At 37.3% G+C, this 15,861-nt stretch overlaps 1 pseudogene across 1 annotated transcript; it reads right to left on the reverse strand.

Annotated features, from left to right (window-relative positions):
• Positions 1-279: 279 nt before the first annotated feature.
• LOC307176102 (malate dehydrogenase, cytoplasmic-like) lies at positions 280-1,114 on the reverse strand (annotated as a pseudogene). The gene has a single exon. The product of its transcript is annotated as a malate dehydrogenase, cytoplasmic-like (transcript).
• Positions 1,115-15,861: the final 14,747 nt, after the last annotated feature.

Below are 15,861 nucleotides of genomic sequence, written 5' to 3' on the forward strand. Positions count from 1 at the left end.
GCTGAGTTCTGGGTTTTGTTTCTTTATCTTTTTTTTGAAAGAATGCTAAACTGAAATTTTGTTCTGTTAGCTAGATTACTTGATAATTGTCTAGATTTTTTTGGAATACATATTTTATTTAGAATGCAGCACTAACAGCATGATGATAAACTGTCACAGATTTGTATCAAGAAACACACAATCTTTAAAATGTGTCATTTTCATAAGTAATTTAAGTATAGCATTATTATTATTTGGTACTAGAGTCAAAGACAACGTTTAGATTCTTCAGTGTTGGGGTACTTAGTAACATCAAAATGATTGTCTAGTTAGACAGAGGAAAGAAATTCATATGCAGTTTCTTTTCTTTTTGCCAGTTCCCTTGCAGAAAGATCCATCTCCTCTCCTGAGAAATCATTAATAGGGAGAACTTCAACAACCTTCCAGGTCTTGTTCTTGATTATAACAGGGAATGAATTGAGCAGACCACTGGTAATACTATAGAAGTTGCCATAAGAGATAACACTCATGGACACAGATTCTCCCTCTGGGATTCCAAACCAGGTGTCTCTGATGTGGTCACAGATGGCTTTTGCAGCCGCCATTGCACTGGTTAGGTTTCAAACCTCGATGACAGCAGTACCACACTGCTGCACAGCCGTGATGAATTCTCCCTTGAGCCAGCTGTCATCTTCCAGAGCTGCATAAGTACCATCTTCCTTTCCTTGCAGTTTCACCTTGGCATGGTTGACATCTGGATACTGAGTTGAGGAATGGTTTCCCCAGATGATGACATTCTTTACATCATCAGAAGTCACATTAAATTTAGCACCAAGTTTAACAGAGCAATTCAGCTTGGCTGTGATCCAAAAGAGTCAAGCAACAAAAGTTCTCCTTGGGGACGGACTTGAAGCAATCAGGCCATTGGTATTGACTGAGTTTCCCACCACGATAACCTTAACTGACTTCTTGGCATACTTCTTCAAGGCTGCACCCTGGCATTTGAAGATTTTCACATTTGCTTTGAGTAAATCTTTCCTCTCTGTGCCATCCCTTTTTGGCATGGAGCCCAAAAGAATGGCTACAACCAGGTCTTTGAGGGCAATCTCTTCTTCATCTGTTGTGATGACATCTTTCAGGAAGGATGGGCAGTCTTGAAGTTCCATTAGGACACCATCCAGGACACCCATCATAGGAGTAATATACAACAGCACAAGAATTATAGGCTGGTCTTTACCAAAGACAGATCCATTTCCAATAGTGTACAGCAGTGAATATGCAATTTGATCAGCTGCTCCAGTCATAAGGACTCTGACTTGTTCAGAATTTGTAGTCGAGGGCCTTCTGCTTTCAAGGGCTTTGTGACAAAAACCCTTAAAAACACTGTTGACATGATTGGGAACTGCATGGAAAATTTCAACACCTGCCTCAGCTAGATTCTTTAAGTCTTGTTTTTAAGCTTTTTTTGGTGGGTTGATTTAGAGTAGACTGTACTCTGGGTATTCAATATGGCTCCTAGAATCTGGCTGGCCAGAACTCAAACATCTCCAAGTTCTTTGTGAGCTTTGAGAATCATCCACGTTACAGCTTCCTGGTCCATTCTTTATGTAGTCTTGAAAGGACTCGCCCTATGATATGTCACTGAGTATTCAGCAACAGTCTCATGGTGACTCCTATGCAGAATTCTGGGTCTCATTCTTCATGTTGCTTTCTCCTCTCCAGTTCTTTGCTCTACAAAGTTCAGTGATCTTCCCAAACTATGTTTTCTGTCACATCAACGCAGGGGGTTAATTTCACCTTAGTATCCATTCAGTCTTCCTCTACTACTGCACCAGCAGCAGAATTCCCAAGCATATGTTATTCTGTCTAAAATAATGCTCTGGGGCCACAGAAGTTCTATCTATGTTAGTTTTTGGTCCTCCATATCCAGTAGAATGATCTCAGAAGGTGGGGTGATCTTGATACTCAAAACTACTCTGCCATGAAAACTCCAATACCTTCACTTTTGGTGGTCATTTCACCAATATTATTTCCACATTCTTTAATCTTTTCATGATCTGGAAAGTGGATGTTAGATCAGTCTCACACAAGCATATGTTTCCATGTATGCATGTATACAAACACATGTATATACACACACACATACTCATACTCATCACACATTATCAGTAGCTGTTTTATTATCACAATAAAACATAGTAATAATGACTAAGATTTTTTTGAGACTTTATTATGAACTAGGAACTGTGACAAATACTTTTATTTTCCTCTTATGAAATATGAAGCTTAGAGAATTGGGGTAATTTGTACAAGGTCATACATTAAGTAATAGGTGAAGCCAAGTTTGAGTACAGCAAGCTTGACTCTACAGAAAGAATTGGTAAACAATGGCTTACAGACTGCCACCAGTTTTTGTAAGTTTTATCCCAAGAGAGCCAAGCACATTAATTTCTGTAGTGTCTGTGGCTTCTTTTGAGCTACAGTGGTAGAGTTGAGTAGTTGCAACATAGACTGAATGGCAGCCAAAAATATTTACTATCTGTCCCTCTACAGAATAAGTTTGCTGACCCTTACTCTAAATCATGAATTAATTACCTCTCTAATTTTCAAGGCCATCTCCACTGTTACCTTAAGGTAGCTTTTCAAGTCATTTTGCTGACCATGGAAATTCTCTTCATTCATATCCTCTGCTTTCAAAGTATACTTTTCAGCATACCAAAAATAGCCCATCATTAAGAGCTATATCACTCACTTTCAAAACGTCTGTCTCTATCCTCCAGAATGGAAAGTTTTTGAAAGCAGGTGTTTTGTCTACTGTGTTCACTGCTGTATCACCAGTGCCTAAAACAGAGCCTGACACACGATAGGTGTTAAGCTGTATAACTTTTAATGGATGATCCTTTGACCGTACAAATTACTATTTGATTAAACTCACATAGACTCCATCCTTCCCTAGCTGAGCCAATAAGGAAAGGTAGCTTCTTTCTTTCATATATGCTTCCTTTCCCATTGATTCATAAGGCTACTTTTCCTTTTTTTTTTGAAATCATGGGCTAAATTACTACATGTAAGTTAAATCAGTTGTCAGCTGAGGCTGGTCCACCTTTTGATATTTAAAGAAAACCGGTTCTAACTACTCAGCCAACATCCTATGAGAAGTCTAATCTCCTTCCCTCCCTCCTACAACTTCTCTGCATTTTTAAAAGAATATATTCAACGGCCTCGGCTGTGTGAATCAGCTTCAAATTAACTTTTGCTTTCACACATATCTCATCCCACATGGCTGCTGTCTTCTCTGCCCCACACTCTACGTGAATTTCAAGACTCTTTTTCTTGGACTCCTTCTCAACACCCTACCCCCTCCAAAAAAACTCACACAAAGTTTTCTTTGTATGTAGCATTCTTCACTCACAGTTAGAGGGAGACAAAGGGGATTTGCCTGCAGCAATGCAAACAACTTAAAGTCTTTAGAAATTCCATGCTTTCAAAAAGCCTTGAGGGGCTTCCCTGGTGGCGCAGTGGTTGAGAGTCCACCTGCCGATGCAGGGGACACGGGTTTGTGCCCCGGTCCGGGAAGATCCCACATGCCGCAGAGTGGCTGGGCCCGTGAGCCATGGCCGCTGAGCCTGCGCATCTGGAGCCTGTGCTCCGCAACAGGAGAGACCATAACAGTGAGGGGCCCGCGTACTGCAAAAAAAAAAAAAAAAAAGCCTTCAGCCAACATACAGCCAGGAATTTCTCACTGGTCACCTCTCTCTACAAGCATGGTGATTCTTCCTCTCTTCACTGTCTCTTCATACAATTTAAAAAAAAATTTTTTGGGCACAGTGGTTTGTCTATCTCTTTGTTACATTATCTTCTTCCAACCTAAGCCCCCAGGGTCTCGCCTTTTACCTTTATGCAATATATTAAGATATCTTTCTCAATGAAATGATTTCTTCCCCAAGAGAAATCTGGCACCAAATGTTAAAAAAATATTTTTTTTCATCCCATTAAACAAGAATTTATTTCTGGGCCATCTATTCTATCCATTTCATTCATCTTTCTGTTTTTTGCATCCATTAGTATTACATTTTTCATTACTATCACTATAGTATATGGCTTAATGCCCATAAGGAGGGTTGATATACCAAATGTTTAACAACTGCTAAAGCACAAACATGAACCAATCAGAACAAATGAACTGACCAGTCATAACAGGGGGCTGAACACAACCCATAGGGTTCCGTAAGGGTGTGTGTACAGGCTGCCTTTAGGGAAGTATCCTTCATTACTACTCTCCTTTTTCAAAATTTTCTTGGTTATTCTCACATGACTGTTGTTATCAGTTTTATTAGTCATTTTGTCTAATTAAAAAAAAAAAACTCATCAATATTGTGATTGCAATTGCACTGTTCTTCCCAAATCAATCTACAGGTTCATTGCAATTCTAACCATAATCCTATTGAGTTGATTCTCTTTGCTTTGTCATCTTATCACCTCTTTCCTACTACTTCCTGAAAAAAGCAACTAATGTGTGTGGTGGAGGTCCAGGATGCTGAATGTAAAAATAGTGACAGAGTATTCAAAGGTCAGTGTACAAATGTGGCTTCCTTTGAGCAGGCCTAGATATCATTACTGTTCTATTCTCTCTATCTTCTTTTCACCAATACTCTCTTTTCATCAACACAACATAGTGGTGGGCCAGATTGTTGGGAAAAGAACACACTTGGGGATTAGTGGCAAGGGGAAGGTCCCTAATAATAAAGTGTTACTTTGTTACTTTGCTCTGCTCTGTCCTTTCTTCCTGTATGTATATTACTCAAGGACTCTTCAGGAGGGAGACAGGTCTGGATCACAGTTCCACTCAGATCTTCCTGGGTACCTGTAACTCCACTTTAATTTCACTATCACTTCTGTTTTGTCATTAAATATAGTATTCTTGGCATTTGTTTACATCTCTCTGTATTTCCCCAGCAAAATGTTACAGTTTTCTTTATAGAGATCCACCAGATTAAGAACTTTACTAGAAAACTATATAAAATAATATTAAATCTATACTAGTACATCAATTGCCTTTTTCAACATATCTTTCAAGATGATCCATCATTTTTCCCTTTTGACCATTGATAGGATGTATTATTATGATATTGTGATTTATAATAAGAAATATATATTTGGTCTTCATTTGTTTCTGGCACAGAGCTCCTAAAACCCTTGGAATTTCCTAAGTAATAAGATGAGAAAGGGGGAATTCCCTGGAGGTCCAGTGGTTAGAACTCCATGCTTCAACTGCAGGTGGCACGGGTTCGATCTCTGGTCAGGGAACTAAGATCCTGCATCCTGCATGCCATGTGGCGTGACAAAAAAGGGGGGAAAAAAAACCAATAAGGCAAGAAAGGTTTCTTGATATTCATAAGAAACTCCTTTCAACTACACTTAAGTTTATGTTAATGAGGTGACTTTTGGACAGCACCCAAGGATGGGGCCTGGTTCCCAGGAGAACCAACCATGTGATTAGAGAATTGGAACCCCCTTGACCTCCAAGGAGAGGAGAGGGGCTAGAGTTTGAATCAATTGCCAATGGCCAATGATTTAATCAATCATGACTAGGTAATGAAGCTTCAGTAAAAAAAACAAAAAGGATGGGATCAGAGAACTTCCGGATGAGCATGTGGAGATGAGGGGGGGAGAGTGGCATGCTTGGGGAGAGCATGGAAACTTTGTACCTTTACCCAAGCCTTGACCTGTGTATCCCATCTTGCTGTTCCTGAGTTACATACTTTTATAATAAACCAGTCATCTAATAAGTAAAGTGTTTCTCTGAATTCTGTGAGCCACTCTAGCAAATTACTTGAACCTATGAAGGGGGTCATGGGAACTTCCAATCTATAGTCACAGCACAGGTTACAACCTGAACTTGGGATTGGCGTCTGAAGTGGGGGATGGGACAGTCTTGTAAGACTGAGCCCTTGACCTATGGGATCTGATGCTATCTCCAGGTAGACTGTGTCAGAATTGAGTTAAATTGTAGGACACCTGTCAGTGTCTGCTGAAAATGGGAGAATTGCTTGGTGTTAAAAAAGCACACCTTGGAATTGTATAAATAGGTTTTCTCATAGTGAATTGTCCTTGCATTCTTGTATTGCCTTTTCTTGTTTGTAGTGGTTTTTATATTAAATGGTCTATGGAAAGCACTTGACAACTAGGTTACCCCCTTCTGAGAGGTCTCAGAGTGCTTGTAATACTTATACTCCCAACTGAGGGATTCTTTTTTTGCCCAATAATACCAACACTTGACAACAGCTGAGCAGAGCAGTGATGGCTCTTAACCCAAGGACACTCATTTTTAAATTAGACTGTAGCTAAAGACATGCCTTGGAATGTGGTCTGCCAACAGTCTCCTGGAAGATGATTGTAGTACCAGACACTCAGAGAGAGATACAGGTAACAGAATGGCATGGAAACAAAGAAGCTTCACAGAAAGAAGCAGTAATCAGAAGCCATGGAGTAAACGTAAAAACAGTTAGATGGAAGTGGCTGTGAAATAAAAACTTCTAGTTTCTAGAAGGAATGAAACGGTCATTGTAGAAGCAAAGATGTTTAGCCATGAATATGGAAGAGAACTGGAGTAAAAAGCAACAGGTACTTGGGGCTGAAGGATCATAGGATGACCGAGACCCCCAGCTGCGTTACTGAAGTTGCAGAGACACTGAGCACCTATGCATCCTGAGTGGCATTCCAGTTTCTCAGGAAACCTGACCACGTGACTGTTGGCAGACTGTTTTTACATATATCCCCTTGTATCAACTGACATTACCTACATGTGGCTTTTTGCTGTCCGAAAAAAACCCAACTAAAGCAATTATTTTCTTAAAATATTGCTAGATTCAATTTTCCAGGTTTTTTGTTTGTTTGTTTTGATTTTGGTTTTTCTGTTTGTTTTAGTATTCATTCCAAAGATTTGCCTATACTTTGTCGTGTGTTTGTATGTATGCATGTGCATGCTTGTACGTGCACACTGTGTAGGTTAAATTTTTCTCTGTTACATCCTATTTCTTTCTCCATTGGACCGTCTGTATTACCGGTCTTAATCAGTTTTACTTTGCTGGATTTGGTAAACTTTCAGTTTACCATTGCTATTATTGCATAGCTTTCCTTTACCCTTATATTTGAGGAGTGTACCTCAGATGGAGAATATATATATATATATATATATATATATTTTTTTTTTAAATCTGTAGCTTTGTGAAACTGGGTGCCAAATTCCAAATCAAAATTCAAAACTTTTAAACACTGTAGTATATTTCTTAGAGAACTCTACTTTCTGAAGTATCCAGAATCCATTATGTGGAAATGTTAAGCATTCTCCTGAACAGGTTTTTAAAGTTTAGTGTCATGTAGGTTCAGGAATCCAGGTGTCCTTAGATTGGTTTTATTAATGACTCCACCTAATGGCCTCTATGAATCCACAATGTTTGTCCTGTAACTTTAAAGTTTCCTCCCACTCTGACTCTAGGCTTGAGCATGTGACTAGCTTTGGGCAATAGGATGTTGCCTACCTGACACAAGCAGAGACTTGAAAAGTGCAAATGATTTTTTAATTATCCTCTTGCGTGATTGGGCTTGCTCACTATTCCCCCCTGCCATGCTTTGAAATCATGCCAGGGCTAGCCTGCAGGAAGAATGTGAGAGGCATGTGGAAGAGAGCTGAGTTGTTCCAGACGTCCCAGCTAGGGCCATCCTAGATCAGCCCACTGCCAGCTGGCCCCCCAGATATGTGAGGAAATCCAACTGAGATCAGAAGAACCTCTCAGCTAAACTCATTCAAAATCGTCAACTTGGGGTGAACACAATAAATGCTTGTTATTTTAAGCATTTAACTGAGGTTGGGATGGTTTGTTATGAGGCACTATTATGGCAATAGATAATACCGAGGTGCCAAAATAGCAATCAATCAATGGGGGGAACTCCCTGTGTATTTGAGGTGCCAAAGATGGTAGATATTCTCATATGTTCATATCTCTCTTTGTCTTCTTCTGTCTCTGAAAAAGCCCATTTACTACCCCAGGAAGAGTTATGGTACCAGAGAATATTCCCCTCTATTACTATGGCTGCATTTTAGACACTAGACTTGCCAAAAAAGAAGTCTGACTTTGCTCATTATGCAGTCTTTTGGTATTTGAAGTGTTAAGAAGTTAAGGATTTTATGTGATCAGGATAGTAGAGATAATGACATTCTCTGCCTCAAATTCTCATGTGGATTTAAGTTGTGGGTGAGAAGAAAGAGAATGTAATCAAGTTTGTGAATGCTTTCAGTTATGACCTTTCCTGATGTCTCATAGACTGTAGATGCCTTTTAAAGAAATCTGGAAATACAGGCTGTCAGTTGAAGTCTTTGCTCTTATATTAGGCAGATATAGGTTTATAAATAAAAGACACAGAGGCTTCAGTTCAAGTTAACAAACATTTATTGATCACCTGTTATGTACGAGGCATTAAGAATACAAAATCAGTGAAAGTTAGCCTCTGTCCTAGAGGAACATAGAGTTCAGAAAAGAGACAGACAAAAAAATCACAATTTCAATAGGGTAAGCACAGTGACGGGGCATTCACACAAAGCATGTGGTGGTCTAGGGGGTGTCAGATATTGGATGCGGGGCTGTGTTTGTGTGAGATTTAAAGAGTGGGTAGATTTAGACAAGTAACAGATGGACCTTGGTGGAAATGAATTCCAGCAAAGAGCAAGGGTATGAACAATGACCTGGAGGGTGGAACAACATGGATTATCCTGGAAGCCACAAAACATCATGTGGGATCAGGAGTTATACTTGCCAAAATATAATTAAAGACCTGTTAGGTATTTGCTTATATTGTCAAATATGCGATTATTTTTTGGTAATAAAGTTTTTGTTTTATATTACATGTTAGGAAAATAATTTTGAGCCTTTTAGTACCTTCTGGATTTCTGTAAATGCCATGTGGACAGAGACCAAGTTTATCTTATTTACTCCTGCATCTCAGCAACCAGCACAGTGTCTGGCTCTTCATATGGATTCAATACATATATGTTGAGCAAGTGACTGAATTCTCAAATGTGTCAGTCTCTGCCAAAATCTAGTAGAAATTTATCTTTAAATTATTCTTTTAAATTTACTCATAAAGACATATTTTCTTGAATAATTTATCTTTCTCAAATTGTCTTCAATAAAGATAGCTTAATCTTCAGTTTTATAATTCTCCCCACATTTATTCTTTCAGTTTTTGAGATATAATTTACATACTTACAGCACTGTATAAGATTAGGATGTACAACATAATCCTTATTTTTGGATTTTAAAATATATGTAATTCTTGCTGTTGTTTTCTCCCCATACATCCATCTGTCTTATCATTCAACATATTCCTATTGAATACTTGATTATATGCCAGCATTGTGATACACACTAGAGGAAGAGTAGTAATAGTTCAGACCTGCTCTGGGCCCCAGTGGAGCATGTAGTCCAGTGAGGTAAACAGGCCAATATTGAACAAAGAATTTACAAGCACATTGAGTTTACAAACAAAAGTGAATAGCTTTATGTGAGTGTGTAACAGCTTCTTAAAGCCTCTATTCAATATGGATTATTACATGATGATTATATAACGTGTATTTTATCACACTTTACTTTGTGTTCTCTGCTTTCTGTTTTATTATACTACATTTATAATTAATATGTAGCACGTGGAAAGCACACTATAAACATTACTTGATTGTATAAATGAAAGAATAAATGAATATTTCTTCATAGAATTTGCCTTTTATCATTTAATTATTATCTTGATACTGTTGCTCAAAAGCACATGTACTCTTTGTGGGAAGATGTACATATTTTTCTTTTGATGACACATCTGTTAATTGAGTGAAATGTTCATGGGAATGGTATAGGTAATTTATACTGTCTACAATTAATTTGTACTGTTCAGCATTCCATTACAGCCCTGATCTATAGCTTATTGGCTTAGTTTCTGTGTAAAATGAGGTTATTGGCCAAATCTGTTTGGTTATCTCATTTTAGTCAACAAATATTTATTAAAAGTTCATGTAAGTTGGGACTTCTCTGGTGGTCCGGTGGTTAAGAATCCGCCTTCCAATGCAGGGGACGCAGGTTTGATCCCTGGTCTGGGAACTAAGGTCTCACATGCCATGGGGCAACTAAGCCCGCACACTCTAGAGCCTGTGCACCACAACTAGACAGCCCTCACATCGCAACTACTGAGCCCACGCGCTCTGGAGCCCACGCATCACAACTAGAAAGAAGCCCGCGTGCTGCAGCGAAAGATCCCACATGCCGCAAAGATCTCGCGAGACGCAACTAAGACCCAATGCAGCCAAATAAATAAATATTTTTTTAAAAGTTCATGTAAGTTATGTGGCAGATGTGAGGAATCCAAGGAACAGGTTCCCTTATAGAAATTGCAATACTGGACAAAAATACAATAGCATGTGAGAAGTTAAAAACAATTTAGCACAAGAAAACATATGTATTATATATCTTCTAGACAAAGTATTGTGCTAGGTAATATGAGGGAACAAAAGAGAAGAGTAAGAAGTATTCCATGCCTTCAATTTGCTTATAATTTAGCTGAGGCAATAAGACAAATATACTTAAAATGAAAATAACACCAAACAATAAATGATGCATTCTGGTGCTGAAGATCCTACAAGTCTTAGGACTTCAATGGATGGAAATCTCTTAAAGGATTGGCATATTTTGTCTTTCAACCAAACATTACAACAGTTACTCCAAAGTAGGGTGTGTGTACTTCAAGGGAGCACAAGACAATCTAGTAGTAGTAATAGTAGTAGTTTGGGAAGAAAATATTATAACTTCTACTTATTTAAAAATAATTTTAAAAAAGAAAGTAGCCTTTACTAACATTTAATAAAAAGGATTGACAATGGACTATCAGTTTGTAGCCCATAGATGTATGGTATTAGTATTTGACATGGTATCACATGGAAATGAAAGTGGAAATTACATCCTCCAGAACAAAGGGATGCCTCCTTCCAATCCTTCACTGCGAAGCATTGCAAGTTATAGGGGCCGCCTTAAGTTTTAACTAAACTAAATTTCATGAAATGGACAAGTCGCTTAAAAAATTCAGCAGATAAAATTAAGAACGCAAGCACAATTGAACACAAAAGAAAATCTTAGCTGTGACACTTCTTTTTGTGAATAAGTTTTTTGGCAGCCAAATTGCTAAACAAGATCTAATCAGATCTAACAAAAAGCCACCTCCCCTGAGATTCAAAGTTATGATGAAACCATTTGAAATGTGGATATTTTGTTATTATTGTTAACAAAGATTCTTATCTGCATGTATTGTGCCTTGAGATGTACTCGTGATTAGCAAGATATTAAAAGAAACAAGCATCCAAAACATAAGGACAATCTTTTACAAGTTTTTCAGAAATTTTCAAAGACAAGAGTTACTCAATCTGGCATTTAATGAAGTTTCACTGAACATAATAATAAATGTTTAGAAGTTTACTTATTAGTAAAAGACCCCTTGGAAAACTGTTTTCCTTTCAACATGAGTAAGACTGAAAAAAGCAATGAAGCGATAAGCCACAAACTAATATGTAGTCCTTTGTCAGCAGTGTTGGAAGATACATAGAAACTTTTCTGAAGACTGAGAAACAATCATTAGAACGAATTATGTAGCATTAGAATTTATGCAGTATTAGAACTGAGTGGATCTATCAGCATTTCTACCATGTCTCAAAATATATTTGCTAGATTGTATTTCAGAAAGAAAATTCATGATTGATCACAATTTTGTGCCTCTAAAGGAAGAGTATATTGAAGAAGATAAATTCTCAACAGTAAGAGAATCCTTGTTGATCTTCTTTAAAAAAGTGTTTTATGGGAAGTATATGTTATACTGCTTTGATGGAATTAAAAAAATTTAAACAGATTTTAATATAATGTTTCCATATGTGAAATCTTAACTGCATCATTGATAGGCAAGTTTTTCATCAGAGAAATTGAAGTCGAGAGTACATCAACACGGATGTTTTTAATTTCAAAAGAACACAACTCTTTAAAATGACATCAAATATTTACATGACTTTGTAATAAGATAGGGAATAACAATGATAATATTTGCTACCAGAGAATTTCACTGTTTATTTCACTGAAAAATACTTAAAGGAGCCGTTGAATTTAAAGGCAAATTAAGCATATCATTTACAAAAAGATTAGTGCTGAAAATGTGTTGACCTTTTCACTGATGACAGAGTGCAACTCAGCAGATATATAAAAGCAAGCACACTTACACTTTACATATCATTAAAGTAAACGGAACTTTTTTTACAGTGAATGAGTAAGTAAACAATTTTGGGAAAAACTGATATTACGGAGAATATTTGGAAAACAGATGTTTGGAAATATTTCCATTAATATGTGACATTATGGCTGAAAAAGGATACGTGTGTCACCTATAAGATTGTTTATTGTTGCAAACTTTAAAACTTTTCAAATAGAATTTTCTACACTATTTAACATCTTCCAAATGAAGAGTTTGAATCCTTTTGTTAATCTTTTTTTTTTTTTAACCCAGTGTCTACATCAAGGTGAACTGAACTGCCTGTCTGAATTTCAACAAGTTTGGTGTAATTGGTGTCTGGGAATGAAACACAAATTTCATATTTTAATAACTAAAGATAATGATGCACTTAATCCATTTGTATCAGCATATTTTTGAAGTATCTTTTTCATCTATGATAGCTGTTAAAATTAAGCATTGAATCAATTGAACTTAGAACCCAAGTCCTCAAAATATTATATCACCAAATGTTATACGAAGATTAAAATAAGATGATTTCACCAAGCAAGAACAAAAATGTTTATATTATTAATAAACACAATAAAATGTCGTGTTGGTTTTAAAATATTTATTTCATTGCTATCTAACCTTTCCTTTCAATTATTATTTTTTGACTTAGAGTTATGAGTGTACACAAAAAATCAATACAATGACACATGGATGCAATTTATTTTAAAAATGTTTGTAAATTTTTCACAAATGTACTCTCCCTCATTTAATAGAGGTATGGATTCAAATATTTTCTACTGATCAAGATATGTTGTCAAAAAAGTTTGGAAGTCATTGAATTGGTAAAAGGGATGGAGGTGGCTTTCTTGAGATAGTTAATCTGATAAAGTAACATGATATAATAGGGAAGGAAAAAAAGAAGCAATATAAAAAAAATTTAATATTATTAAAACACAAAAAACTGGAAATAATTTAGGATAGAGACCAACAGTTCTACACTTTTCAAAACCCTCTTTATATGATATACTATTCGTTTCAGTTCATCATTTGTTGGATGCCTATTATGCTCTGTTTGGCCCTGGCAATGAAAAGATGAATGATGTGGTCTCCTGTCCAGAGCTGCCCACTATCTAATGGGGAAAACAGAGCATGTGTGACCATGTGAAGTAGTGGAATCACGTGAACAGATAGATAATTTCCATAACATATTGTAAGCAGTATACGGAGGGGGTCTATGAATAATATAAGATGGTATCTAGTGACGTCTGATGGCATAGGGTTAGAGAAGGCTTCCTGGAGAAGGTGGAAGCTGAACTAAGCTTTCTTGAGACCATATTAAAGTATAATTGATTCATAAAAAGGAGTCTGAATAAACTACAAAGTATTCATTATAGTTTCATTTTGTTTAATGAGGCACAAAAATCTGTAAAGACAATTTCTAAAGATTTCTGTCCTCATAAAACATATAAAAAATTTTGATTGCTAAAGGTATAAACCTCGATTATCTGGAACATTCCTCAGATTACCCTTATGCCAGATCAATATCATACTTTCCTTTACTCTCTCTCATTCAGTCAACACTTCTTGAACACCAGCTCTGTTTCAGGCACTGAGCTGGATGCCAACAGTCAAATAAGACACTGTTTCTGCCTTCGAAGGACTTAAAGTCACGCTGCAGACAGTGTTGTAAAGCGGCACATGTAAGTTAGTGTGAGAATTGCTGCAATGAAGGATGAAACAAGCACACGTTGCTGTTTTGATCAAAGAAGAGACTACCTTTTTCTGAAAGAGGAAAGTGGACCATATCAGAAAAGCCTTCCTAGAAGTGATGGTTAATCTAGGTCTTGAAGAATGAATATGACTTTGCCAAGAAGATGTTGGAAGAAGATGGGAGAAGAACAGCACATGCAAGTGCAAGGAAGCCTGCTGCCATTTTCTAGCCCCTTATAAACTATTTTTTATTCACAGTCTTGTTCACCATTACTTCACAACTTCTTGCTTAGTTAGACAAATTCTATTAAATTAAGATTTACAAAATGTCTACCTTTAGCATGTCTACAATCTGATTTACCTTTGGAAAGTGCACAAATTTAGAACTACTTTCTATATCAACACTGGACATTTGTACAAGTTGGAAGCACCAGATTCTTTATAGTCTTTGGCCTAGAAAGTGTGGCCTCATCGGCAGTTGTGGGTGGTGATTGGGTTTTATAGCTTCACTGGTCCTGTCTGCTAATCATTGCCTCCCTCACCCTGCCCTCCATATAAGGAAATCTTTCCCCTGGCACACCTATGGCTACCATGTTATAGCACAGAATCTTAAGGTCCTCAACCCCAAGGGCTCACCACAGCTGACTAGACAGACAACCCAGATTAAAATGACCCAAAACTCAGGCCAATAAGATTCTCTTTCTCAGAAAGAGAATCTGATGTTAAGATGCTATACTATACTTTGATCACTTGGTAGTAAAGAGTCCTGAATAAGGTATCTAAACTCTAGGCCTGCTGGTTGGCAGAGAAAAACTTTACACATAAGTGCCAAAAATGTCAACAGTCTGAGAAGTATACCTATGGACACAGGTAGAGGAAGCAAAGGTAGCATAGGAATACCTATCCAAAACTTATTAGGCCAGGGGTCAGGTTGCTCTACCAAAGAGTTTGAGGTGCCTTAAAATAGCTCTGTAGATTCTCATTACAAAGTCATTCACCTGGGTAGCTGAGAAGGATTTTCCAGTGGATCAGGTGAATAGGGAGTTTATTTGAAGGCTGTGTGGGAATCTCCATAATCCAACTGCAAACAGTACCACTATGCTTCATAAATGCTGAAAAAATTTTCAGACAAGCTACTTTCTCTTCTTTTTTCTTCAGACAGCACTATGTCTCTTTTCTGCATCTCTCTATCTTTATTACCTCCGTTTCATTCTCCTTAATGAAGCCAGGCTTCATTCACAAAGCTCTTAGTTCCTGTTCCTGAGTAACTTCAGATTAACATGAGCCTCTGTTATGCTCTGGAGCCATTTTGGCACAGATTTGATGTTACAGCTCCAGTAAACCCTACTGCTTATGAATTCAACCTCTTCTGTTACTTACTTTGAATTCTTGTGCCCAGGGCTATACCTCTCAGTTGACATTTTTGGTACTGATAGGTAGAGTTATTCTCTGTCAACTAGCAGTCTTAGACGTTTGGTCTTATTCAGAACCCTTTGCTACTAAGTTTTCAAAGCATAACTTCTGAATCTCAGTTGTCAAAATATTCTAGATAGTATAGATTTAAAAGGCATTGCTGGAGAATAGGCCAGTTGGCAAAAGTCCTGATGCTGGCACAGGGAAAACAAAGACCAGGTTCTGCCAGGATGTCATTTTTGTGGGGCTTGTCAGCAGCATGTTTCATCCAAGTTAAAACTAGAGTTAGGCCCTAGAGAGGATTAGGCAAGCTTGCTTGTTGCAGAAAACAAGCAGGATAGTGTAGGCATGGTGGTAGAAAAAGAGGCAAGGCTCAAGGTTAAATAGAATCTGATAGCAACAATATTGAGGCAGTCAAGAAAAACAAAGATTGGGCAATTGGGATTGACATGTATACAC

Source organism: Stenella coeruleoalba, assembly GCF_951394435.1.
Source record: "Stenella coeruleoalba genome assembly, chromosome: 17".
Classification (NCBI taxonomy): Eukaryota; Metazoa; Chordata; class Mammalia; order Artiodactyla; family Delphinidae; genus Stenella; species Stenella coeruleoalba.